Here is a 27,595-nt window from a genome sequence, read left to right on the forward strand (position 1 = left end):
AGTGATTTATACATATAAGGATTTTTCTATTTATAATTATGGTAATTTTGATGTTAAGGTAAATCATTTTAAATTACTTAGTAAAGGTTTTAAATTTATTCCTAGTTCAAAGGGTGACACCACCACCACAATTCTAGATACCAAGTTGTTTATGCGAAGAATAAACTTGAGTGTTCTGGCAAGCAATAATGGTTATAGTAGTGACAATAGAGTTATAAAATTGAAAAGAAATCTACTTTTAACCCACCCTTGTTACCCCAGTTAAGAAATTTTGAAAGAATTTTGGAAGAAGGAATTAGAACTGAACATAATAATAATAATAGGAAGATATATTATAATAACTTGAATAAAGACGAGAAAGAGGCATTAATGGAATTAATTAATGAGGACACCATCAGAGTTATGAAACCAGATAAGGGGGGGGGTGTCGTCATTATGGACAATATAATTTATGAAGGAAAGATGAACATGATACTAAGAGACGAAACAAAATATTCAGTGGTCTCAAAAAATGAGGTAAATGTTGCGTATTATCGGATAGATAACATGTTGAATGACTTTGTGTTAGAAAGGGTGTTAAAGCCTGAACTACATAAGTTTTTAACAGTAGTAAAACCTAGGATGGCTACTATGTTCGGAATCCCGAAAGTCCACAAAAATGTGATGGACCCCCCCCTAAGACCCATTGTTACTGCAGGAGGGTCAAAAACAGAACCCCTAGCAAAATACATAGATATTACAACTAAGCATATATGGACAAGTAATCAAGTGATATTGAAAGATTTGTGGGATTTTTTAAAACAATTAACACCTGAATGTTACAGCACCGACCTATTATTTATAACTATAGACATAGTGGATCTTTTTTCCTGTATACCACACACTAGTGGAATGAAGTGGTTTGAGGAATGTGTATTTTTGGACAAAACTATGACACAAGAAGATAAGATTTTATCAGTGGCACTCATGGACACCGTCTTAAAATACAATTTTTTGTTATTTGATGGTGAATACTTTCAACAGAGGACTGGGGTGTCTATGGGTGCGGCATGTGCACCAACATATGCCAACATAGTTTTGTCCAAATGAGAGGAAAAATACATATTAAAATCAGAATTTAAGAAGGAATGGATTATGTATAAAAGATTCCTAGATGATATAGTTATTTTTTGGATAGGGGGACAGGAAAGGTTCAAGGAATTTTTGGAATATATTGGTAAAACTACTAATTTCCTTAAATTTACACATAATGTCAATCATGAGGTTTTACAATATCTGGATATTGAATTGGTTAAAAATAACACGCTGAAGTCTTTTTCATCCAGGGTATATAGGAAAAAAACCTATGTCAATTCTTATCTGCATTTTGAAAGTGCGCATCCCCTACACTGCAAGCGTAACATAGTTAAAGGGCAGTTTGTGAGGGGATCAAGGATGACTACCCTGGATGAAGACTTTTTTGTTGAATGTGATACATTGCAGAAGATGTTTATTGAAAGGGGATACCCAGAGAAATTTGTAAATGACATTAGAAGGGAAGTAGAAATAGGTAGGGCAGACAGATTTAAACCAATTATGGGTAAGATTGAATTTAAAACAACACGAGAAGAAAACAAGGATAGGGTGACTGAGGAAAATCAGTACCATAGAAACCTCATAATTGAGTATAATATTCATAATATGGGAATAAGAAATATTTTAAGTAAAGAATGGGATAAATTTGCTGCCTTAACAGACATAGAAGGAATTAATAGCTTTAAACCGAAGATTATTTTTAGAAATTCAAGAAGTATAAAAAACATGTTGGAAAACAAAAAGACATGGATTATAGGAAGAATGATGTGTTGAGAAAAAGTAGGAACGATAAATGTGGCGGTGCAATCAATGTTCATACATTAGCAATAAGAGTGAGATATTCATAGATAGTAGAAATATGTTAATTAAGAGTAAAGGCAAATATAGTTGTGATACAAAAGGGGTGGTCTATCTGGCAACTTGTGATAAGTGTCCATCATATTACGTGGGAAAAACAGAAAGGGAACTAAAGAAAAGAATTTATGAACACGTATATGATATTCAAAAGGAAAGAAACAAGTGCTTTATTCAAGCATAGTAAAGAATGTAGAGGATGTAGATTTCATTTTTTCGTGTTACAACAGGTTGAAAAGGATATAAGGGGTGGTATTTGGGAAGAGATCTTGGAGAGTAAGGAATTGTGGTGGCAGGTGTACCTGGAGACCAGTAAAAAACCAGGGTTAAACGATTATTTGAGTATATCATCTTTATTAAAAATAAGGGCTAATAAAATTTAATAGTTTTTAAACAGAATAGAATGTGATAGTATTTGATGTGTTTAAATATGTTTATGTAATTATATATTTATATAAAGTATTTATATTTAAACAGTATTTAGAGAGGTTTTAACTTATTTTGTCTAAAGTTCAAGTGGTTTTTTGTGTTGTGGAATGGTATGTGCAATATTGATTTACGACAGTAGAGGGAGTTGTTTTATTATGTTCAAGAACATCAATATTTTAGTAAGCACAAGCACTTTGTTTAATAATGTTTGTATAAATTATTTAATCAAACAGTATTTACATATGCACTTTATTCATGTGATTCATAGGTTTTTAACTATGTAGATGTTTTAAATGTTTATGCATATGCACTTTCATAGCTAATTATTATTTTAATATTTATGAGGCTTGTTAGTTCATAGGTTTAATTTAAATGTTTTAAGGGATTTTTATTGGTTGGAGGGTTGGTCATTTAGTATATATAGAGTAATTATATGTTAGTATATTGTCTGATGAAGTCCAAGTGGATTGGATGAAAACGCTAGTATATTGTTCTGTGCAACTGCGTTAATGTGTATGGTCTGTGGAGTTGGTTCATTAAAAGATTCGAAGTGGATTTGTGGTTCTACAGTTTTCTTTGGCTTTCAGCACTTGTTCGTTTTTTGGTGGTTACTTCCAAGTGCTTCCAGTTGTTTTTTGGTGTTACGTTCTATTAATAACCGTGTCAAGATTTAAGTCTCCCGCCCTTGTGGTTCTGAGGGATCTAGATTTTTTGAGGTGAAGCATATTCATCAAATCAGGGTTTGACATGGCCTTATATGTCAGGCACAGGTCACCTCTGAGCAAGCGGTATGAGACTGAATAGAGCTGGAGTTCTTTCAGTCGGGCAGCATAAGACATATTTTTGAGACCCTTTATCCTTTTGGTGAGGAACTTTTGGGGCCTTTCCAGCTGCTGCAGGTGCCGGGTCAGATACATTCCGAATGGGGCATTGTACTCAATCATAGGTCTAATGAGTGATGAGTACAGGGGGACGATGACCTCCCTTGATCTAGATGTGAATCCCTTCATGATCAGGTGGGCAATGTAGAAGGTAAACTACTTTAGCAACATGAGTGTCAAACGAAAGGCTACTGTCAACCTGGGTCCCCAGATCCCTGATGACTTCTTCTGTGCTCAGTGGATTGCCACCTATATGGTAGCTAGGGGTAACCTTGTTTTTCCCGAAGGGTATGACTATGCATTTCTTGGCATTTAACTTTAGGCCATGGCTCTGGCACCAGTTATCCGTTTCTGTGAGGCCCTTCTGAAGGATATCTGTGTCAGATGTGTTTTCGACTATGGCGCCCAGTTTGCAGTCATCTGCAAACTTTGTCAGCCATAACCCTCCTGTGTTTGCTTGTACTTCAGAAAAGTAGATGCCGAACAAGAGTGGACCCAGGACTGATCCCTGTGGGACACCACTTGTGACAGGCTTTGAGTCTGACATGGCTCCAGCAACTCTGACCCTGTGGGTTCTGTCACTTAGCCAGTTTGCAACCCATCTTGTGATGTATGGGTTTACATTCAAGCTGATGAGTTTTTCGATGATACCTGAGTGGGGTATTGTGTCGAAGGCCTTTGCCAGGTCAAGGTAGGCTGTATGGACTGCCTTTCCCTCATCAATGGCCTTGGTGACTGTCTCGAAAAAGTCAACCAAGTTTAAAAGGCATGATTTGCCTTTGACAAAGCCAAACTGGGTTGGATCCAAAGTCTGCAAGTTCCCTATGTCTTTATTTATGAGTTCCATTATGATCCTCTCCATGGCTTTGCAGATAAGGCTTGTCAAGCTAATGGGACAGTAATTTCCAGGGTTGGTGGAGGCACCGCCCTTGTAAAGTGGGACCACAGTCGCCATGCGCCACTCCTTGGGTACGTATCCTGAGGTGAGGCTAAGATTAAACAGCTGTCCTAACTGCGGGTTTAATTCCTCATTGAGTTCGTGGAGCACACAGCCGGGGACACCATCCGGTCCCATGGATGCTGTGTTTTTTGCTTTGGAGAGAGCAGTTCTCACCTGGGTGTTGGAGATGTTTGGGGGGCTACAATCCTCTGGTATAGATAGCTCTCCTTTTGGGGGGGAGGGGGGGGAGTTTGCACTGAACCTGTCAGCCAGTATGTTGGCAATGTGTGTAGGTTCAGTAATCTTCACATCATTTTGAACTAATTCTGAGCATATCTGGGAGTTTCCTCCTAGGTTTCTAACATAGCTAAAGAAGGCCTTATGATTGTCTTTTGAGTCCTTGGTGATTTTTCTCTCAAAATTTGCCTTGGATGATTTTATGAGAGCTCTTAGTTTTTTACTTATAATGATCAAAGGTGTCTTACCTTTCAAGGATTTTGCTCTATCTTGTAGTAGCTTCCTCCTTTTGTTGTAGAGCTTGTTTATGGCTGGGGTCCACCAGACTGGACGCTTGCCTTTGGTACAAAGAGTCTTAGTTTTGTTTGGGATTGCCTGATCCATGCAGTCCTGTAGGTGCAGGTAGAAGGCATTTGTAAGTGATTCAGCGGTTTGAGTAATGTTTACCACTGGCTCAGGGGCCTTAAAGGAGACCACATTAGTTTTTAGAAGTGTGAAGTCGGCTTTTGAGAAGTTTTCCACTGTGGTCTTTTTTATTTCAGGTGGGGGCGGGATGAGGACCTCCAGCGAGATTAGTTTATGATTTGATCTCACCAGTGAGGGGTATACTTCCAGTGTTGAACATTTTGATCCCATGTTCGTGATGATGAGATCAAGTATGTTTTCTCCTCTTGTGGGGATGGTGTCTAGTTGTTCCATGGCATTTGAGTTTATGAACTCCAGGAACCTTTGGGCTAGAGTGTTTGGGCTTGAGTAGTGTTCCCAGTCTATATTAGGGTAGTTGAAGTCACCTAGTATGATGGTGTTTGGAGATACATTTATCCCCTCCATTGTTTTCAGGAAGGCCATGTGAGGTTCCTGAGTTTGAGAGGGTGGCCTGTAACATGCTACAAATTGCAGAGCAGTCTTGCCTATAGTTAATTGCACCTGGATGGTCTCCGATGCATCGTGCGTTGCCACCAACCTTGAGGTGTGGGTGTCCTTTATGAATATGGACACCCCCCCTCCTTTCTTGGTGTTGTCTGGATTTTGGGGCCAGAACGCATGATATGAGGTGAAACCTGCTAGTGCTGGGGTGCTCTCAGGAGCCTTGAACCAGGTTTCTGTCACAGCACAGACATTGATGTTCTCCATACTGAGAAGGGCCTCGAGTGCGTGCATCTTGAGAGTGAGACTTCTGGCATTGAGCAGCATTACCCTTAGTTTTTTTACTTTTTTGTGTTCTAGGGTGGTAGGTTTAGAATTTGAGCCTTGCCTAAAAAAGGCACTATGGGGGTGGCAAGAGCCTTTGCCAATATCCGGAAGCCTAGGGGTGACAGGTGCAAGCCGTCCCTTGCGAAGCAGCGTGGCTTGTTCAGATATTAAAGGTATTAAAGGTATTAAAGGTATTGCTACTTCAGTATTAAAGGTATTAAAGGTATTAGCTACTTCTTCTGGGTTTTTATCACATAGCATTCCTGGGGTAGGAGTGGAGGATTTACCTGGATGGAGAAGATTTACCTGGATGGAGAAGATTATTTAAACCCACCCAGAATGTGATATGACATTTATGTCAATATCTGCCAATACAGACCCATCCGGTATAGAGCTACAATGTCCATCACATTAGTATTTGTAGCCCATGTTACTGTGTTGTCTTTCTCTTTACTTTCCCAATACAAGATCCACAGTGCAACCCACAACCTCTCCACAGCAGGAGTCTGTCAGCGGTATGGTATTAACTATGTTTTATAAATGTCATATGTGTATCTATCTATCTATGTCTGTATATATATATATATATATATATATATATATATATATATATATATATATATATATATATATATTATATTTAAAGGGGGACTGATGAAGCTCAGTGTGTATTTCATAAACAGCCAAATTTTGTATATCAATCTGTGATCTAGGAAACAATGTTCATACCTTTATTTTGAACTTGTCCCAATTTTTTTATCTTTATATTGTCCCAAATGATGTATCTCCATGTAGCACAGATCTCCTCATGACAACAACTCCATCAACCTAGTGAGAAGGCTGGGTTGCATTGATTTACCCAGTCAGGAGTGAGGAAAAGCTGATGATGACATCTCCACGTAAAAAAACACGAGGAAGTTGTTAGCTTCACTGATGTGTTCAAAACCAGCAGGACTTGTTTCACTCCCTAATTCATAAACTGAGTGAGGTCTGCTGCTGGATTACATAACTCTTGCAAGAGAACTGAGCATATTCCTGCAAAACCTAACTGACTCACTACATTCTGGGGTATGCTTGACTATAAAAAAATCCCAATAGTAGAGGTTGCAATATACTTATCATTGATTGTGAATCAATGTACAAGTTGCAAATATGCAATAGCTGGGCATAAAAGAGAAAGTGGTGTTTAGGGACAAGATAATTAGTAAATGTGACAGATATAGACTTAAGGCATGTTAAAGTATAAATCTGAAATGGAAATCAAAACCCTCCTCCTATCCATTGCTGAACTGGGAAAAAGTGCCGAAGAGGAAGATCTGCAGGATGGGCTTCAAAGGGGAACATCAAAATCATGAATTCCTTTGCATTCGCAAATGAGCAGAGGAAAGTCAATTCTGTTCTAAACATGGTGTTCAAATGTTGAAAAGAGCCAATACATTTCAGCCTGTCATGAATTCCCCTTGATAATAATAATAATATATGCACATAATATGGAGTATTGTGAAATTTCTGTAGTGGCTTCTACCCTAAGTGAGGGTGACTTCACAGACTGACAAATGACTTCATTTAAATAATTCACCCAAGGGGCTAGCACACCTTTAGTATTTTAGTCACCAAAATATCCCACTACACCAGCTTGGTGTACAGTTACTAAACTAGGTAGCTGTATGCCCCTAACTGGGTGAACTGATGGACTAGCCCTGGGTTTATATTATACCGACTTATTCATGTGAGAGTCATTTGATAGTTGTATGTTAGGAAAATAGACTTTGTCTGGATAACCCTGTTAACTAGTAAAGTCAGATTTAACTGCAAGAGTTGTGGTATAGTGTATTTAGCCACCTGCACAACTTGTCATAATTTTTACGTAGGCAAAACCATTAGGGGGTCTGTATAAAAGAATATATGAACATTGTCTAGCCATCAGAAACAAGGACATTAACAACGCCTTAGCCAAGCATGCTATGGAATGTCCTGATTTTAAGAAATTTGTCTTTTTTGTATTGGATTGTATTAATAGGACACTGTTTGTTGGCAATTTTAACACTTCCTTAGAAATTAAGGAACTTAGATGGCAGGTATTACTTAATCCAGAAGTATTTCCTGGTTTGAATGGCACTTTGAATGTTAAATGCCTTTTGAATGAAAGGCATCATTATTAGATTGAAGGTTTCAGATGGTGCCTTGGTTTAAGATTTTGTAATTGTAATTGCTTGATTATCAATCAATCAATTAGTTATTCATTTATTTTAAATGTATTTAAATGGAGAATGTTTGTAGTTGTGCTGTTAGAGTTCTGAAGAAGTTCGTGTTCTTAAAGCGAATGAAAGTGCTAAACTTATTATTTGTGTACTATCAGTTGATTTTGAGTCTTCACCTCACACATTTTTTAAATAGTTAACCCTGTATCTTTGATATGTTCTGACAGCTTTGAAGGATTTTCCATACCTTTGACAGAGTCATCTATGCATCTGATAAAAGCAACAGTAAGTCATTTGCGAACAGGGCAACACTGCCACACCTATAAGAGAGTGGACGCGGTCCATCGACTTGAGTGAGGGCTTCACATAACTGAGTTGCTAGAGACTGTCATAATTGCAAAAAGAAGGGGGGATAGGGGCAAACTTGGTGAACTCCTCACATTATGTAAAAGAGACAGCTTTGATGACAACAGTATATCAATGCTACATTGTCTTAACAGCTTCTATGAAGAAGGGAGGAAAAGCTTGCAGTTCTAGTAGTTGGAACACACAGGTGCAGTTTACTGTGTCAAACACTTTTTTTGTGTCAACTGAAAATAACCCTAGAGGGATATCCGTGAATTGACCCTTTTCTAGTGACTTTGCTACCCTTAATATGTTGGGCCATGAGTGCCAGCATTTCACAAAACCCACTTAGTCTTGGGGTCTATGGCAGGGAGAAGGAAGGATAGCCTAGAGGCCCATATGCCTATGTAGATTTTACTGTCAACTATCAATATTGGAATGGGTCTGAAGCTTGAGGGAAGTGTGGGATCCTTCCTTGTTTCAATAAAGGCAGTATAGTTGAGTGCCTCCACAAGGGGGCTACTTGTAAATTATCTGATGCTAGACAAACTCTAAAGAGCAAATTAATTGCTCTGAAGGGCAATGACTTCAATACTTCTACTGGAAGAGCATCTGCTACTGATGCTTTACTGCTTTTAAGCCTTTTAATAGATAGTAAAATCTATGGTTTTATAAATGGCTGCTGTAGGGTTTTCTGTTGTTCTTGTGATAGGGTAACTAGGGGAAGTCACAGTCCATTAATAAAAGGCAGAGAGCTCAAAGATTGCTGGCTTCCATCCTCAGTCTGAAAACACTTATGAAAATACAGTCAAAGTACTTGCAAAGTTTTTTTTAATAACTCAAAGAACCATGTGGTGCTTTCAAGTCCTAAACGTGGTTGTAGTCTTTTTTGTGCTGAACCTGGCCTTTCTTGCTAACCTGATGTAAATCTGAGGGGTCATTGCATAGTTATGGATCCTAGGGCTGTCCAGAGTCAGCTCTGCTTTTATACTAAATCTGTCTGCCATTGTTGGAGGTGCAAGAGACCAATGACCTCTTTTTATGTGAATTTGCATGAAATGGTGTATGTTGGTTTGCTCTGCACCTTCATCTACCCGAATATCTGAATATTATTATACTTGCTTCTATTCTCCTGGTCCTCTAGTCTGGTTTGTAGGGTTTGTGTAAAGTAAAATAAAAAATAAACATTGCTGTTTTGCATCATCAAGCTGTGTTTGCAGATCATTTGCTATTTGCTGTAATGTTATTGCATGGTCAGCAGCTTTAGAGACTGCATCCTTAATCTCCCCCTCATGCATCTGTAGCGCAGTCTGAAAAGACTTCATGTTAAATGTAAGCTGTCTAGTGAAATGTATTAGTTGTGTTTTTGTTGGAGGGTTTACACCTTCACAAGTTGACAACACTGCAGCCCTAAGCCATGGGTATCTCCTTCTAGGGTAGGTGTATCAGCCTTAAGCCATGGGTATCTCCTTCTAGGGTAGGTGTATCAGTCCTAAGCCATGGGTATCTCCTTCTAGGGTAGGTGTATCAGCCCTAAGCCATGGGTATCTCCTTCTACAGTAGGTGTATCAGCCCTAAGCCAGGGGTATCTCCTTCTAGGGTAGGTGTATCAGCCATGCTTACACATGTCTCCTCTGTCATTATGTATTACCAATACTTTTCCAAATTTACTTTTGCATTGGCAGGAGGTTTCTTAGGAGGTATATGGGTGAAATTAATTCCAGTGAACCCAAAATGAGAGTAGCAGATCAAGCTTTAGTTTAAAGGTGCCACATAAAGCAATTAGTTTTCCATTGGTCTTGGAGATAGAGTTTTGGGTTGTCACATCATGAGTAGCAGGAAATGGATTAAAAAAAACACAGTCCCATTAAATGTTTATTTATACGGGAATATTTTGTATAGTGTACTTTAAGAAATGTATAGATAACAGTCACCGGATATTTGTCCCTGCATTCAAATCTTTGTGTGTGTGTATGTGTGTGTGTGTGTGTGTGTGTGTGTGTGTGTACATTTTTCTGTCGGTCTGTCCTGAAAACATTTTTTTTAACCTAGCAGTTGTGAGCTGAGTTTTGGAGACATGATTTATAGTATTGGGCCAGATACAATATTCTAAAATGGACTTCATCTACCTGTCTTCATAGAACTGGGAGTCAGCTGGTTCTGTATTAGATAACTAATCATATTTGATTAAATATAGATGTATGACTCTTAAAGTGCTCAGAAACAAAGAAGTAAGTCAGTGGTATATGGGTTAAAACAGCCTACTGTTCTACCATGAATTCAATCATCTGACAAAAACTAGTTCACATTAGAATTATCGATTGATTGATCTGTTTGTCTTTCTTGACCAATAAAATCTGACTGGGCAAAGCCCTTTTTCAGCTGAGGCCTATGGAGAAATCTCCAGCCGATACATTTAAGATACTCATGAAAAAAACATTTTTTTTACAAAGATGCATTAAATAGTTCTGAAGACAACATATGCAAACAGCATATGTTAGAGATGACTTATAAAACAACAGTAAGGATATTTACAGTATATGTTAGGAATAGATAAAATTAAGGTAAGGAGTGTGAAACACTATTCAATAGATAAAGACTAGTTAATGCTAGAAAAAGGAGAGTGACACGGTGTAGCTGATGAGTCAAGGATAGTACGAGTAAGAATATTAATGTGCTCCCATTAAATTCAAAGAATTAAAACCTGCAAATCCTTAGAAAATGTTGAAGATAACTCTCCTTAGATTTATACACTGGGTGGTTTTCTATTTAATATGTCCACAGTGTTCTAGTAATTAAAAATTATAGCATGACAAAGTCTTGTATAGCAAATTATAGTGAATGACAAACATAGAAGTATTCGAACATTAGCTTTCTTATTAGAGATTTAAAGGATAACAGTGTTTGTTTTTAGCCACACTTTTGCCCAAAGATTTTTGACAACCACTGTTTGTAAATGTTTATGTATAATGAGTTGACTCATGAAAGCACTAGGTCTCTATTTCTAACAGCCAGCAGTTTCTCAACAACTCATATTCCTTAGCTATCCTGACTCATTTGTACCATCATAGCAAACTCAGATGCTTAAAGACACCAGTCAGGTAAACAGAAAGCTCATTCATTTATATCTAAATATTCATGTGTTTCTCCATTCTTGTGTATCCCACAATTAATCGTAATCCCCACTTATTTTGTATTATCTTTTACATAACCAATTGAAACCTCTAGTCTGTTCTTAACTTTCAATAACAAGAAAAATGCTGTCATATACTGTGACTGCATCCAGAACTCAGAAATACTTATTATGTGCAGTCAAATACTTACAATTTTTTATTCCTGATTGTTCCTTTGAGATATTTCAAGCCCTTGCTTGAACTCTGTCTGCCACATCTGCAGTTCTGTCTCTTGAAAAAGCAGAATCTCCACAATGTAACTGTTTTGTTATAAAGTACCTCATGTGTCATGTAGATTGTTACACTGTTACACTGTTACAACACAATATAATTGGATACCAGATTGTGAATCATTTGTAAACTCCTGTGTTTTCCAATATATTTGATTCTGAAGCTTCACAAAGCAGTGTCAAATTAAATTAATTCTACCAGAAAGTGCACAGTGCTAAATCAAAATAATGTCACTCAATGTGATTTTAAGCATAGCAGGAAAATGACATGGATTTAGAAAGCATATTCTCACTTTAAGTGTAATGTAATTTTAGCAACATGTTCATATTTTGCAATTCATTATAAAATAACTGCCATCTGTTCATTTATAGAAAGTCTGTTAGCTTGCTTTTTTTTTCCATTTTGATCAGTTACCTTTAAGGCTTTTGTTTAAATTTTTGTTATATAGTCTATTTGGGAGTCAAAGGGCACAATGCATTTTCTTATGGAAGAGTAGATAGCTGTCTTCAAATTTTATAATGCTTTTCTTCTCTCATATTGCAGCTACTGATTTTTTTACCATATATAATGCATATGTTCTGTGAGAGAAACATACAATAACATTCTTAAACTAGTCATATATTTAGATTAAGTAAATTAGGATATTTTCCATAAGGTTTAAGAAGTAACCTAGCTTTTAGAATCAGGATGGTTCTAAATGTAGTGCAATTTATCCAAATGGATATCTTAGGAAAACTTCATCAAATACTGAAATTATTGTTTTTAATGCTGATCAACAAATTTTTCATTTGGTACAGAGAAGATTGCATTATAACCCTGAGATTAAAAATAAAAACTGTGAACCTCCTAGAAATTTCTAAATTGTGAAAGTGGAACAGTTTACCACCTGCTTTTTGAAGTAATACTGCATTTCTGAAATGTATGTGTTCTGTGATATGTGTAGTACATTCATTTCACTTTCACATTTTATATGTAACATTCTCATCAGAGGGATCATTCAATATGTTTTTTTTTGTCATCAGTACAAGTTATGTTTTTCCATGCATAAGTAAAATTTAAATAGAATGTGAGTGTTACAATTTTTTAGGAAATGTGCAGTCTTCTTTTAAATTTTATAGCAAAACAACCAAATGGTTTTGTCTGTAAGCATGCATTTCATACAGTATGAATTTTTAAGTTACCATCAGTTTCCTGTTGACTGTTTACTGTATATTTTCCTGTAATTTTTCATTTAATATGACATCCAACAGTATTATGTACCTTATTTAGTTTTGTTTGTATCATTTTATAAGTTTTTGCTATTTTCCCCGTTATCAGAACTGTGTCAAGTTCAGAGTACAACATGCATACAACAGGCTGTTAAGAAACACAGACTCGCGTTATTTGGCATGAGCAAACATAACATAAAAATGAAGTGGGCAGTTCTGAGTAATGCTGTAGCACCCAGAATTATTGGGTTATCTGCAGTGTTTTTTTGAAATTTTTATAGTAAATATGTAATATCCTATTTTGATGTAAAGAAGAGATAGTTTTCAACAAGGTTACCACCACTGGTAAGCCCCGTTTTACTACTGTCGATAATCATTTCCAATTCTTAAATGACCCTACTGCAGTGCTAGCCCTGACAAATTGCAGAACTCTGGTGGGCTGTCTTTCACTGGCCTGCATCAGATGTTAATGAGGAATTCTGGGGGACTTTCTGTCTTTTTATTAGAAATTAGCCATGAGCTCTTTCCCTGGAAATACCTGTAGTTAGTGTTTTACTTTTCACTTGCATAAATAATTACTACCAGCTGCATTTGTTAACTCTGCCAAAAACTCACCACAGTAACCCATTTTTTTTCAGTTGGTGAAATCATGATAGAGGTAAGCAACAATCAACACTGTAATAGGAGATCACCGATAACGCTGAACAAGGAACGTTGATAAAAAAAAAAAAAAACAATGTAATAGGAGAGCAGAGTAACCCAAAAATTAAAACAATCCACAAATGCCATGAAATGAGAGGGAGAGAGACACAGAAAGCCACTGATAGTCCCCCCAAAAAGAGTGAGCACTTTCTTTCCTTAATAACATTAGGACATCATCAGGCTAAGCCAAAAATAGTTTGACATTTCTTTGAAAGTTCTTTACCAATCATATCTTCATAGTCAACTAATCAGAGAAATAAATGAATGTGAACAGATCAACCATTTAAAAAGTCAAATAACCATTAATTAAAAACAATTTCATCAAATTACATTCTTCAAAAATTTAACATTATTACTATAAATAGTTATATATATGATACTTTAAGAAAGCATTTAATAGTAATTACTTCATTTAAACCTAGAGGTTTATATGCATCCTAAACAGTTTGCCATTTTACTTCTGTACATCCCAGCATACTACTAAGACCCCCCCCCCTCCCAAGAAATACTTAAAAGTGTGTAATTTAACCACATCATACTGATATATGAAGGAATCAAAGTAGGATTATTCACCACATCATGCCATTATATCAAGGAATCTGAGTCGGATTATTTACCACATTATACCATAACATTATATGAAGGAATCAAAGTAGGATTATTCACCACATCATACCATTACATGAAGGAATCAGAGTAGGATTATTCACCACATCATACCATTATATGAATGAATCAGAGTAGGATTATTCACCACATCATACCATTATATGAAGGAATCAGAATCAGATTATTCACGACATCATACCATCATATGAAGGAATCAGAGTAGGTTTATTCACCACACGATACCATTAAATGAAGGAATCAACGTAGTATTATTCGCCACATCATACCATTATATGAATGAATCAGATTAGGATTATTCAACACATCATACCATTATATGAAGGAATCGGAGTCAGATTATTCACCACATCATACCATTATATGAAGAAATTGGAGTCAGATTATTTACCACATCATACCATTATATGAAGGAATCAGGGTAGGATTATCCACCAGATCATACCATTATATGAAGGAATCAGAGTAGGATTATTCAAAACATCAAACCATTATATGAAGGAATGGGAGTCAGATTATTCACTACATCAAACCATTATATGAAGGAATAGGAGTCAAATTATTCATCACATCATACCATTATATGAAGGAATCAGAGTAGGATTATTCACCACATCATACCATTATATGAAGGAATCAAAGTAGGATTATTCACCACATTATATCATTATATGAAGGAATTGGAGCAGATTATTCACCACATCATACCATTATATCAAGGAATCTGAGTCGGATTATTTACCACATCATACCATACCATTATATGAAGGAATCAGAGTAGGATTATACACCACATCTTACCATTATATGAAGGAATCTGAGTCAGATTATTCACCACATCATACCATTATATAAAGGAATCAGAGTAGGATTATTCAAAACATCAAACCATTATATGAAGGAATCGGAGTCAGATTATTCACTACATCCTCCCATTATATGAAGGAATCGGAGTCAGATTATTCATCACATCATACCATTATATGAAGGAATCAGAGTAGGATTATTCACCACATCATATCATTATCTGAAGGAATTGGAATCAGATTATTTACCACATCATATCATTATATGAAGGAATCAGAGCCAGATTATTCACAACATCATACCATCATATGAAGGAATCGGAGTCAGATTATTTACCACATCATACCATTATATGAAGGAATCAGAGTAGGATTATTTACCAGATCATACCATTATATGAAGAAATCAGAGTAGGATTATTCACCACATCATACCATTATATGAAGGAATCGGAGTAGGATTACTGAGACCGGTACCTGCAATATTGCTAATGTGTCTCATCTAAGTCATGGGGAAGGTCCATGTAGCTAAGAAGGCTAAGGGTATACATACCTTTCTAACCACAGGAATTGACATACTGTGCGTCATGATCAGCTCCACTGATGGGTGATACTGTTTGACTGAGGCTCTTGCAGTATTTCTGTTATGCAAAAGGAGTCAGCAGTCTGTTGGCATGTGAGGTGGTCCTGCAGATGTGTTCACCTTCTCTAGTACTGCTGAGGGCAGAAACTCACAACACTAAATGCACGTCTCTGATGGTGGCTCCTACCACACACCACATTGCTACTCCTTTGATTCTTTGTAGTGTTCACATTGTATACAGCAAATCACACTGTGCAAAATAGGTATGCACTGCTGCGTTTCATGGATTTCCAAATTACTCTGTCATTTTAGGTCCCTTCATTTGCATAATTCATGTTGCTCTTTTGTGTGCAATTCCTCAATTAGATGCCATTATGCAGTTATTAGCACTGAATCATAGTGGTCTATTTAGGTCATTGAGTATCCATGCTGTCTGTGTCTTTGAACCATCCAAATCCTGTATGTCGCTGCCACCTGTGTGGAGCCTGTCAATACATTAGGGAAACATTTTTTTTATAATTCACAACCAAAGGATAGCATTGTTGCTTCACAGCAAGAGGTTCCCTGGTTCAATTCTCAGCAGGGGTACTTTCTGTGCAGAGTCTTTATGTCCTCCCTGTGTTCACCTGGGTTTCCTCCAGGTGCTCTCGTTTTCTCTCTCATTCCGAAGACTTGCAGTGCATGGATGTGACACTCCAAACTGGCACTAGGTGTGAGTGTGTGTGGTGCAGATGAAATATCATGGCAAGGCTAGCCATCTGGCAGAATAAACCTTGGCTTTAGATGATTGTCACTTTTGAAGTGACACCCTGACCCCATGTGTCAAAGTGGGAAAAGGGGTTGTGAATGAACCGATATCTTCCTTTTATATGGTCTGATTAATTGTTATCATATTTTATTTGTAATAAGATGCTTTATTTATTGGCATCTGAGTGGAGTCTGCATGTCCTCCCCGTGGGTTGAGTGGCGTTCCGAAAGACATGCGTAAATGGGCGTGCCTTCGTTGAAGGTTGGGTGTCGAGCTGGCAACTCGGCACCATGAAAATCTACTGCCAATCATTAGCGGACCGGAGTTCCGCTGTGGCAACCCCTAACTGGGAAAAGCCGAAAGAGAACAACAACATTTATTGGTATTTGAATACCTAGGTAGTCCACTGGGCCAGTATGAGCCCATTTTCAGTGGAGGCCTGGGAAGAAAAGCTCCACAATAAACAATTTCATAAAGGTTACAGAACAAAATTTATGAAGTTACATAAAGAACAATTACATATCACTTTCTTCAATGTAAAGCAAATGTCAAATTGTAACAATTATTACAAGCTAACATTACAGCATGGATAAGAAAGGTAGTGGAAGGGCTAAGATTATATGCACTACTGCCAAATAAGAGCCATTGTTATGAGCTAATGAAGTGTTGGGATGAATCTGAAGAATGAATAGGTGGAAAGAGAAAGGTTGTTAAGATTTAAGGGCTGGGGGCTTAATGCACGTGCAATTCCAGTGTGAGGAGAGATACATATGTAGAGAGGTTTTGAAGGAAGATAAGGTTTGAATAGTTCTAAATGCTAATGGGAGGGCAATACAAGCTGAAGCTAAGGTATAGCCATATAAAAGTTCTCCAGCCAGTGGTTTGGGTTTGTAGGCTTATTATAGTTACTGATCTTCTGATCTGAGAGATCTTGTGGGTAGATAGTGGTTAATAGTGAATTAGGGGCAGGACAGAGGAAAGGTTATAGATTAGTTTATGTGCAGTAGTCAGATGCAAGTATGTGAGGTAGTGAGGAAGTTCTATCCAGTTAAGGGAAAGAAGGGATGTGCAGTGGTGAGTGGAATATTTAGCACTGGTAGCAAGCTTGGTGATTTTGTTATAGCACATCGGAAGCTTAGTTTTTAGTGAGGATTGAAAGTTTGTGAGTAGAGGGGTACCATAGTTTAGAAAGCAGAGTAAGTAAGTGATTGCGAGGACTTGCCTAGTGGAAGATATAAGAGAGTGCTTGTGCTGATTCAGTATACCCAGTTTTTGATGTGCCTTGCTAATATTGTATTGTATGTGTAAGTGAAATTTTAAATGCTCATCGGATATTACTCCTTGTAATTTGGTGTGAGTAATGGCTTTGATTGTTTTGTTTTGGGACTGGATAGAGAAGTGTGTCTTGTTTAATTTTGGGTAAAGAGGAGTAGCTTGGTTTTATTTGGATTTAGTGTCAGTTGATTGCTGTTAAACCAGGTTTCTATAGAGGAGAAAGCCTGTTGAGTTATTTGTTGGAAGAGGCATATGGAATCAGCAGAACATATACATGTAGAATCATCTGAATACTGAACGAGAGAGGTCTGGTATGATGAAGAGTGGAGGCTGTTAATAAAGATGTTACATAGGAGGGAGCCTAGTATGGAACCTTGAGGGACACCTGTGGAATTGTGAAGATATAGGAGAAAGAGTTTTGCCATTTAATAGCCTGTAGTCTATCTGATAGCTAGCTTGAGAACCAATTAATAGTAGAGGAAGATACACCAATGTTGGAGTTGTTGTAGAAGTAATAGATGTGAAACCATATCAAAAGCTTTGGATAGGTCTAGAAAAAGGGAGGAGTTGAGTTTGCCTGATTCCTGAGTTTTGTTTACAGTATCCATGAAAGATATCAAGGCAGTCATAGTGCTGTGGCCTGGTCAGAAACCATGTTGTGAAGGAGATAGAATTTGGTTATCAAGAAGAAAGTTTAGAAGTTGTATATGAATACACCTTTCTAGGAGCTTAGAGATATGGGCTAGGATGGCTATGGGAAGGAAACTGGAGAGATCGGTAGAGCTGCCACCTTTATGAAGGGAAGAATGTATGCCTTTTTCCGGAGTTTTGGCATGTAGCATTCAGAGATGTATCTGTTAATTAATATGCTAATAGTATAGGTGATTGCTTCAGCTGCCAGTTTTAAATATTCTGTGGTTAGATTGTCAGCTGTGATGGCTGTAATTTTGTGTCTGAGAAGTAATCATTTTATAGTAACAGTTCATAGATTCATAGGTTTATACTAGGCTATCTGCCCTAAGGCATTTATAAGCCTAGCCCAAATTATTGTGGCTTACGCCACCCCTTATATGAAAAAATACTGTGCCCATTAGTTTGTTGTGCCTCTGTCCAGCAGTGACACAGAGTTGATTCCTGGGTTAAACCTACGATCTCCCATCCACAGGTCTAGATTTCTCTTGAACAGAGTCAGCGAGGTGCTCTGCCTCACATGGACTGGGATTTTATTCCACAGCATAGGGAGTCTCTGAGTGATAAATCTATCCCTCCAGCACGTCCTATTTATATCCGTGCTAAGGTTTAAGTCGCTTGCTCTAGTGGTTTTGGTGGATTTGGATTTTTTGAGGTGGAGCATGTCCATTAATTCCGGGTTGGACATGGCCTTGTATGTCAGGCACATGTCACCTCTGAGCAGACGGTATGCGACTGAATAGAGCTGGAGTTTCTTCAATCTGGCAGCATATGACAGATTTTGGAGTCCCTTTATCCTTTTGGTGAGGAACTTTTGGGGTCTCTCCAATTGCTGCAGATGTCGGGTGAGATACATCCCAAATGGGGCATTGTACTCGATCATTCGTCTGATAAGTGAATAGTACAGGGGAACAATGACCTCACTAGATCTGGATGTGAATCCCTTCATGATCAGGTGGGCAATGTAGAAGGTCTTTCTAACCACTTTAGCAATGTGAGTGTCAAAAGAAAGGCCACTGTCAACCTGGGTCCCCAGGTCCCTGATAACCTCTTCTGTGCTTAGTGGATTGCCACCTATATGGTAGCTTGGGGTTACCTTGTTTTTCCCGAAGGGTATGACTATACATTTTTTGGCATTTAACTTCAGGCCATGGCTCTGGCACCAGCTATCTGTTTCCGTGAGTCCCTTCTGAAGGATATCCGTGTCCGATGCACTTTCCACTATGGCGCCCAGTTTGCAGTCGCCTGCAAACTTTGTCAGCCAAAGTCCTCCCATGTTGGCCTGTACTTCTGAGAAGTAGATGCCAAACAATAGGGGCCAAGGACCGAGCCCTGTGGGACACCACTTGTGACCGGCTTGGAGTCTGACACAGCGCCAGCAACTCTAACCCTGTGGGTTCTGTCCTTAAGCCAGTTTGCAACCCATCTTGTGACATATGGGTTTACATTTAAGCTGGTAAGTTTTTCTACAATACCAGTGGGGTATTGTGTCGAAAGCCTTTGCAAGGTCAAGGTAGGCTGTATGGACTGCCTTTCCTCATCAATGGCCTTGGTGACTGTTTCGAAGAAGTCAACCAAGTTCAAAAGGCATGATCTTCCCTTGACAAAGCCAAACTGGGTCGGGTCCAATGTCTGCAAGTCCCCTATATCTTTGTTTATGAGCTCCATTATGATCCTCTCCATAGCTTTGCAGACTAGACTTGTTAAGCTTATGGGGCAGTAATTACCAGGGTCCATAGAGGCACCGCCTTTGTGGAGTGGGACCACAGTTGCCGTCACGCCACTCCTTGGGCACGTATCCTGTGGTAAGGCTGAGATTAAACAGCTGCCTTATGTGCGGGTTTAATTCCTCATTTAGCTCGTGTAGCACACAGCCGGGGACACCATCCGGTCCCATTGATGCTGTGTTTTTAGCTTTAGAGAGAGCAGCTTTCACCTGCGCATTTGAGATGTCCGGGAGGCTACACTCGGCTGGGATAGTTATCTCTCCTTTAGGGGAGAGGGGTGAAGTTTGCACTGAACCTGTCTGCCAGTATGTTGGCAATGTCTGTGGGTTCAGTGATTTTGTATCATTTTGGACTAATGCTGAGCATATCTGGGAGTTTCCACCCAGGTTCCTAACATAGCTGAAAAAGGCCTTATGATTGTCCTTTGAATCCATGGCAATTTTTCTCTCAAAATTGGCCTTAGTTGATTTTATGAGTGCTCGTATTTTTTACTAATAATGATCAGGGGTGACTTCCTTTTATGGATTTTGTTCTATCATGTAATAGCTTTCTCCTCTTATTGTAAAGTTTGTTAATGGCTGGGGTCCACCAGACTGGACGTTTGCCCTTTGTGGAAAGAGTCTTGGTTTTATTTGGGATTGCCTGATCCATGCAGTCCTGGAGGTGTTCATAGAAGGCATTTGTAAGGGCTTCCGCAGCTTGGGTTGTGGTTTCCTCTGGCTCAGGGGCCTTGAAGGATACCACACCAGTCTTGAGTAGTGTGAAGTTTGCTTTAGAGAAGTTCTTCACTATGGTCTTTTTTGCTTGGGGTGGGGGCGGGATGTGGATTTCCAGTGAGATTAGTTTATGATCAGATCTCACCAATGAGGAATATACTTCCGGTGTGGAGCATTTTGTCCCCATGTTTGTGACAATGAGATCTAGTATATTTTCTCCTCTCGTGGGAACAGTGACTAGCTGTTCACTGGATTAAGGTTGAAATGAGGTATTAGTGAGGTAGCTGTTTGGCAGGTATGGTGTGAGGTTTTAGTGGAATGAATGTAAGTGAAGTTGATTGACTTGGTCATAAACTAAAGTTAGAAGTATTTAATGTTGACGTTTTGTGAGGTTTGAAAAGTATAGCTATTTCATCAGGAGATTTATCAGTGTGTGAACTTGGATTGCTTTGGTGCCGGGTTTAGTAGCGAGTTAAGTGACGTCCACAATTTTCTTGGGTTCTGTTTATGATTGGCTTGTAGTTTTAGGTAGTTATCTTTTTTTTTTCTGTGGTTACTTGTTTTTTAACCTGGTTATGAATGTGTTTGTCTTTGTCAAATTTGGATGGTGTTTATTTTTTAGACATTGTTTCCATACTTTATCTCTGACTAGCATTTTAGTTCCTTAGTAGACTTAGTTAACCATGGAGAATGGTTAATTTAAATTCTTTTTATCCTAGTGGGTGCAGGACTATTTAGAGTTTGAAGGAACTTTGTGTTAAAATAATTCACTGCCTCATCTAGTTCATAGGTTCATAGGTAGGTACTAGGCTATTGGCCATAGGGCCTATATAAGCCTAGACAAAAAGGTACCCTGGCTTTCGCCACCCAAGAAAATTATTTTTCCATGCCCCTGTCGAGTAAAGCCACAGAGGTGATCCCTGGGGTGAATTTCCTTTCTCCCATCCAATCATCAAGATTTTTCTTGAAGAGTGCTAATGAGGAGCTTTGTTTGATATTGATAGGTAGTTTGTTCTCGAGTATGGGAAGTGTCTGAGACAGGAATCTATCCCACCAGCATGTTCTGTTTATTGTGGTGACAAGGTTTAGGTCCCTGGAGGATGTCAAACAGCTCTGGGTTTGACATAGCCTTGTATGTTAGGCAGAGATCACCTTTTAGTAGGCGATATGCAATGGAGTAAAGCTAGAGTTTTTTGAGACGGCTGCGTAGGGCATCTGTTTGAAGCCAGTAATCCTCTTTGAGAGGATGATCTGAGGATATTCCACTTAAAGTTTTTTAATATATTGATAAAAGATTGTGATTTGAAGTTGGCTAGATGTCGCATTTGTAGTAATGCTCTTTTTGAATGTCAGGGGCAGTTCTTTGAATAAAGGTAGGAAGGTGGTTGCTGAGTGTATTTGACAAAGTTCCTGATACAGAGATCTTTCCTGGGTCAGTGACCAATATCCAGTCTAGGATTGAGCCTTCCTTATTGCTTTTGTTGCACCTTGTTGGGGTGGGAATTAGTTGAGTGTATTAAAATAGATTGATGCAAAAGGTAAGGCAATTAGAACTGAAATTTATCCAATTAATGTTGACATCTCCTAGAACGATGGTCTCATTTTTGATTGTATTAGAGATCCAGGCTAGGATATCTTCCAGGATAGTTACATTGTTACCAGATGGAGTATATAATACTATGAAGCCTATTTTTTGGAGTTGTTTACTTTTGAAAAAGAGATAAGGATTTCTGTACTGGAAGACTGGGGAATATTGTTAGAGTATTGGGTTATGTTGTAGGTTTCAGGGATTAAAAGTGCTATGTCGTCTCCTTTTCTGTGAAGTCTTTCTAGACTTACGATGTTAATTCCTGCAGGGAGAAATTTGGAGTCTTTTATGGTAGATTTAGCCAGCTTTAGCCTGGAATAGGCATGCAATTCTTTTTCTGTTTTTTTTTTTTCAGTTTATATGAAGGGTACCTAATTAAACTATCAAATACTCTAGTGTGGCTGTTTTGCATTGCCATTGTTATAAGAGTAATGTTACTGCCTGTCTAGTGTTTCCCTGAGCTGACATGTTAAATGCAACGCCTATACCCTTTCTAAGTAATTGTTACCTTCCACTGATCTTTGCTAGTAGCACGTGTGCTTTTGCCTTTTTTGTCATATATCTCATAAGCTTTCACTTACTTCTGTATTCTTTCATGTAGTGCATTGCTTCCTTTGTTTTGCTAAGTTATATGTTAGCATTTTATGAGTGGTCTTTTACTGCAGCTGGTTTAACTGTTGTTACATCTGTATCACTTTTCTACGTATTGCCACTCTGGTTTAGGACATGAACTGGAAAGAGCATTATGAAACAGTTCACTCACCTGGTTAACAAATAAAGAAAAACAAATGTTACTCCTTTTAGTATGTTTGCTTATGTTTTGATGTAAAAAAAAAAATAATTTCAGTCTGTTCTTTATTAAATGTTGTTTTAATATTGTTTGTACTGCAAGTAGTCTTTATCTAAATGAACTTCTCTAAATATCAAACCAGATAATAAATCAATAAATGATCAGTTTTAAGCTTCTGTCTGTCTCAGAAAAAAATCAACAAAGGTGAGAAAACCTGACAGCTGCTACCTTTTACACTTTGGATATTATTGCTCCATACTAGCATTCACATTCATCCGGAACAGTCCATTTCTCTAGCACATCACTGCTATGATGCCATCATTTCTTACCAGCTCCCCCACACCTGTAAGATTTGGACCTTTGCCAGTCTGAAACTCTGTATGACCATCGTAGATCACATCCATGTTGCAGTAAACTTCCCCTTTCTATTCAAACTTTTCTGTTCCACATTGTAAGCAAAACACAATGTAAGTACAAGATGGGCTATGTAATTATAGTCTACACAGTGTAAATTCTGCAGGTCAAAAAAAAAAAAATCACATGAAAGCTATGATAACTTATACAAATAAATCCACTTAATTAGAATACAAAGATTTTTGGGGGAATTTGTGAAACTGGGGCAAAGTTGTTTTGTTTTATTTTTGTTCCTTTAAACTCTTTTTATTTTTATTTTCAATAATCAGGCTCATGGCTGAAAATGTATTTATTTATTTATTTTACATGTGTTAGCCGGGTTAGTCCAGCTGAGCATTAGCTCTTTTTCAGTGGAGACCCGAGGAGGAAAGCTCCACAATCAGTATTAACATTTTACATACAGTCAGCAAGAAAATTGCATTGGCAGATAAAACAATTCGTTAGAGAAATAACATTTTACAATAAAATTTTGCAGAAAACAGTTGGGTACAAATGTTAGAGATCAAACTGCAAAAAGCATTTACAAGAAATCATGCAGAAAAGCAGTAGGTACAATGTCAGAATTCCTACAACAAAAACTTAGGTACAATGTCAGTGTAGGGAAAACAGTGTTCATTATTCCTAAGTAGTTACATACAGTATAGGTACAGATGGAGTAGTAAGGTAATGTAGAGGTTAAGCAATGAGACAGAGAGGTAGATGGATATTAAGACAGACAATGAAGAGAAAGGAGGGGTGAGAGACAAGCTAGGGTTAGGTAGTTTCAGGGAGGATGACTACAATGGCAGGACCATTTATTTATTAGATATTCCTGAGTGGCTAGTTTGAAATGTTTTGTTTGGTTAAGGGACCTAATTTCTAGGGGTAGTTGGTTGCAAGTTGTTGCAGGGTTATAGTTATAGAGTAAACACCCTTATTTGGTTTTGGGTTTATAGAGCTGTAGGAAGTCTTGGTCTGAGCTATGTAATGTCCTGGTTGGGGAATATTTAGTTATAATTGATTGAAGGCTAGGGCAGAAAGATGGTAGATAGAGGATGGAGTGGATAATTAGCAGTTGCTGTAGTAGCAGCAAATGAGGGAATTCAAGCCACTGCAATTGTTTAAGAGATAGGCAATGGTGTGACTTGTAGGTTTGGTTTGCAGCAAATCTGGCAACTTTATTAAATGTAGTTTCAAGTCTGGTTATGAGTGTGGTGTTAAGATTTGTGTATAATTCAGAGCTATAAAGGAGGGTGGGAAGAAGACATGCATGGGAGAGAGTTATTCTGGCTGAGTTGGCTAAATGTCTTTTGTTTCGGTAAAGTAGTCCGAGTTTCTGGTGAGGCTTTTTGATAGCGGTGGTGATTTGGAGATCAAATTTAAGCTGATCATCTATTATGACTCCTAGCAGTTTAGTGCTTGGGTCAGAGGTAATGACAGTGTTATTGCTAGATAGGGTGGAAAATGTTGTTTTGAGATTGGTGAGATTTTTTGGGAGGAAGAGTAGAAGCTTAGTTTTCTTAAGGTTGAACATTAATTTGTTGTCACAAAGCCATGTCTCATTTGGTGTTGAATGATGCTTTGGTAGTAGAGTGGAGGTCAGATAGATTGTCAGCAATGGTGATGACTGTAGAATCATCAGCATATTGTACAAGTGTGGAGGTGGCAGAAGAAGTTTAAAGTAGGTTGGTGAAAATATTGAAGAGCAGTGGCCCCAGTATGGATCCTTGGGGGACACCCATTGGGATGCTTAAGGGGGATAAAGAGCAGAGTGCCATTTAACAGCTTGCTGGTGGTTAGAGAGATAGCTGGAAAAAAAGGATATGGTGGGAGGAGAGAATCTTAGGTGAGAGAGTTTGTCTAGGAGGAGGGGATGGGAAACAGTATCAAAGGCTTTGGACAGGTTGAGGAACAGACATGAGACTAGTTTATTATTGTCATGGACCATTGGTACAGTATTGATGAAGGACATTAGTGCAGTTGTGGTGCTGTGTTTGGGAAGAAATCCATGTTGTGTGTGTGTCAGAAGGTTCTGTTGGAGAAGGTATTGCATTATCTGCTTGTGAATGCATTTCTCAAGAATCTTGGAGAGGGGAGACAGTATAGCAATTGGTCTGAAGTTTGATATATCAGAAGAATTACCTCCTTTATGTATGGGTAATGTGTAGAAAGTTTTCCATATTGTTGGAACGTATGATTCAGAGATAGATCAGTTGAACAGGATAGATAATGGATATGCTAGGGGTTCAGCAGCTATATGTAGGAAGTAAGAGGGTAGGTTATCAGCTGAGTGGGAGCAGGGTTTGAGTTTAGAGAGTAGAGATTTAATATATTTAGTTGAGATGGATGTAAGAGAGAAAGAGTTAGAAAGAGAAGGAGGGGAAGATGAGAAAATGTTTTTTTTAGTATTTTTACTAGTGGGGAGGTCATTAATTATGGTAGTTATTGAATTAATAAAATGATTGTTAAATTCAGTGGCAGTTTCTTCAAAAGTTTTATTTGGGCATGGGTTGGGAGGGGAAGGGTTTCCTGGCTGCAGTATATGACTGACTGAGTTCCAGAATTTTTTAGGGTCAGATTTTAGGGTAGTGGGAGGGTTTGCATAGAAGTTGATCCTGTCTTTGTTGATATTTTTTTCTATTTGATTTCTAAGTTCTTTGTAAGTCTGTAGGAGAGAAGGGGTCTTAATTTTGGTCCATAATTTTCATATCTTGTCACGTCTTTTCATCAAGGCTCTAGTATGTTTGGTCAGCCAAGGAGTGGTGTTTGCTTTGATTTTGATAGTACAGAGGGGAACTAGGGAGTTGAGGATGCTTAGAAAGGTAGAGTTGAAAGAGTGGGCAGCCTCATCTAAGGGGAGTGTAGTGAGACGGGACCAGTTAATATTACAGAGTTGGTCTATGAGAGTCTAGACTAAAGGATGAGGTTTTGTGGGAGGTGATAAACCAGAATGGTCTGGTGAAATGGGGAGTGTCTATTTACTATGATAGGGCAATGGTCACTAAGGGAATTTGGTAGAGTGTGAGGGTTGTGGTAATTTTGGGGATTGAATGACTGATTGACTTCAACAATTGGCTAAGCTTCTGGTGTCATTCAAAGGGGATCCAGTATCTGTCTGCCTGAGACGACATGATTGACAGACCACGATGCTTTGCCAGAGATGGTCTGCATCTGTCGCCTCTGGGATTCAGGTTACTGGCTAAGGCGCTTGCCACCCCTATAGTGCCTTTTTTAGGCAAAGTTCAAAGAACAAAACCACCACCATAACAGGTCCAAGCATGCAAAATCTGAAGGTAATGCTACTCAATGCTAGAAGTCTAAACCTCAAAATGCACTCTCTCGAGGCACTCCTAAAAATGGAGAACATCGATATCTGTGCAGTAACTGAGACCTGGTTCAAGGCTCCAGAGAGCACCCCTGCAACACCAGGCTACAACTCTTATCACACTTTTTGGCCACCAAAGCAGGACCGAAACACTAAAGGTGGAGGAGTGTCAATATTCACCAAGGATATTCACACCACCAGGCTAGTTGCCCAACACAATGCGTCTGAAATTCTCCAGGTGCAACTAACACTAGGTAAGACTGCAATCCAAATTGTAGCTTGCTACAGATCCCCCACCATACCCCAAGACTCTCACTACACCTTTCTAAACATACTGGAAAATATTAAGATAGAACCAAACACTCTAATATTGGGTAATTTTTAACTACCCTGCCATTAACTGGGAAAGCTACTCATGTGCCAACACCTTTGCCCAACGGTTCTTGGAATTCATAAATTCCAATGCCCTGGATCAACTAATCCATAGTCCCACCAGGGGCTCCAATATCCTAGACCTGGTCATTACCAACATGGGAAATCGATGCTCCACACCTATGGTCACCCCCTCGTTAGTCACGTCTGACCATAAGCTAATCACCCTTAACATCCACATCCCACCCCCACCCCCCAGTAAGGAAACCTCCATAAAAAACTTCTCCAAAGCCAACTTCATGCTACTCAAGTCAGAAGTGACAAACTTCATGACACCCATGCAGATGGGAGCTGAAAGTTCAACTGCTGAATCCTACACTAAGGCACTGTATGAGCACATCCACTCATGCATAAATCGTGCCATGCCATCCCAAATAGAACCAAGATGCTCTCATCCAAAAAAAGAAGCCAATCTGGTGGTCCCC

Source organism: Protopterus annectens, chromosome 11.part0 (genome assembly GCF_019279795.1).
Source record: "Protopterus annectens isolate FY-2018-M chromosome 11.part0, PAN1.0, whole genome shotgun sequence".
NCBI classification, from domain to species: domain Eukaryota; kingdom Metazoa; phylum Chordata; order Ceratodontiformes; family Protopteridae; genus Protopterus; species Protopterus annectens.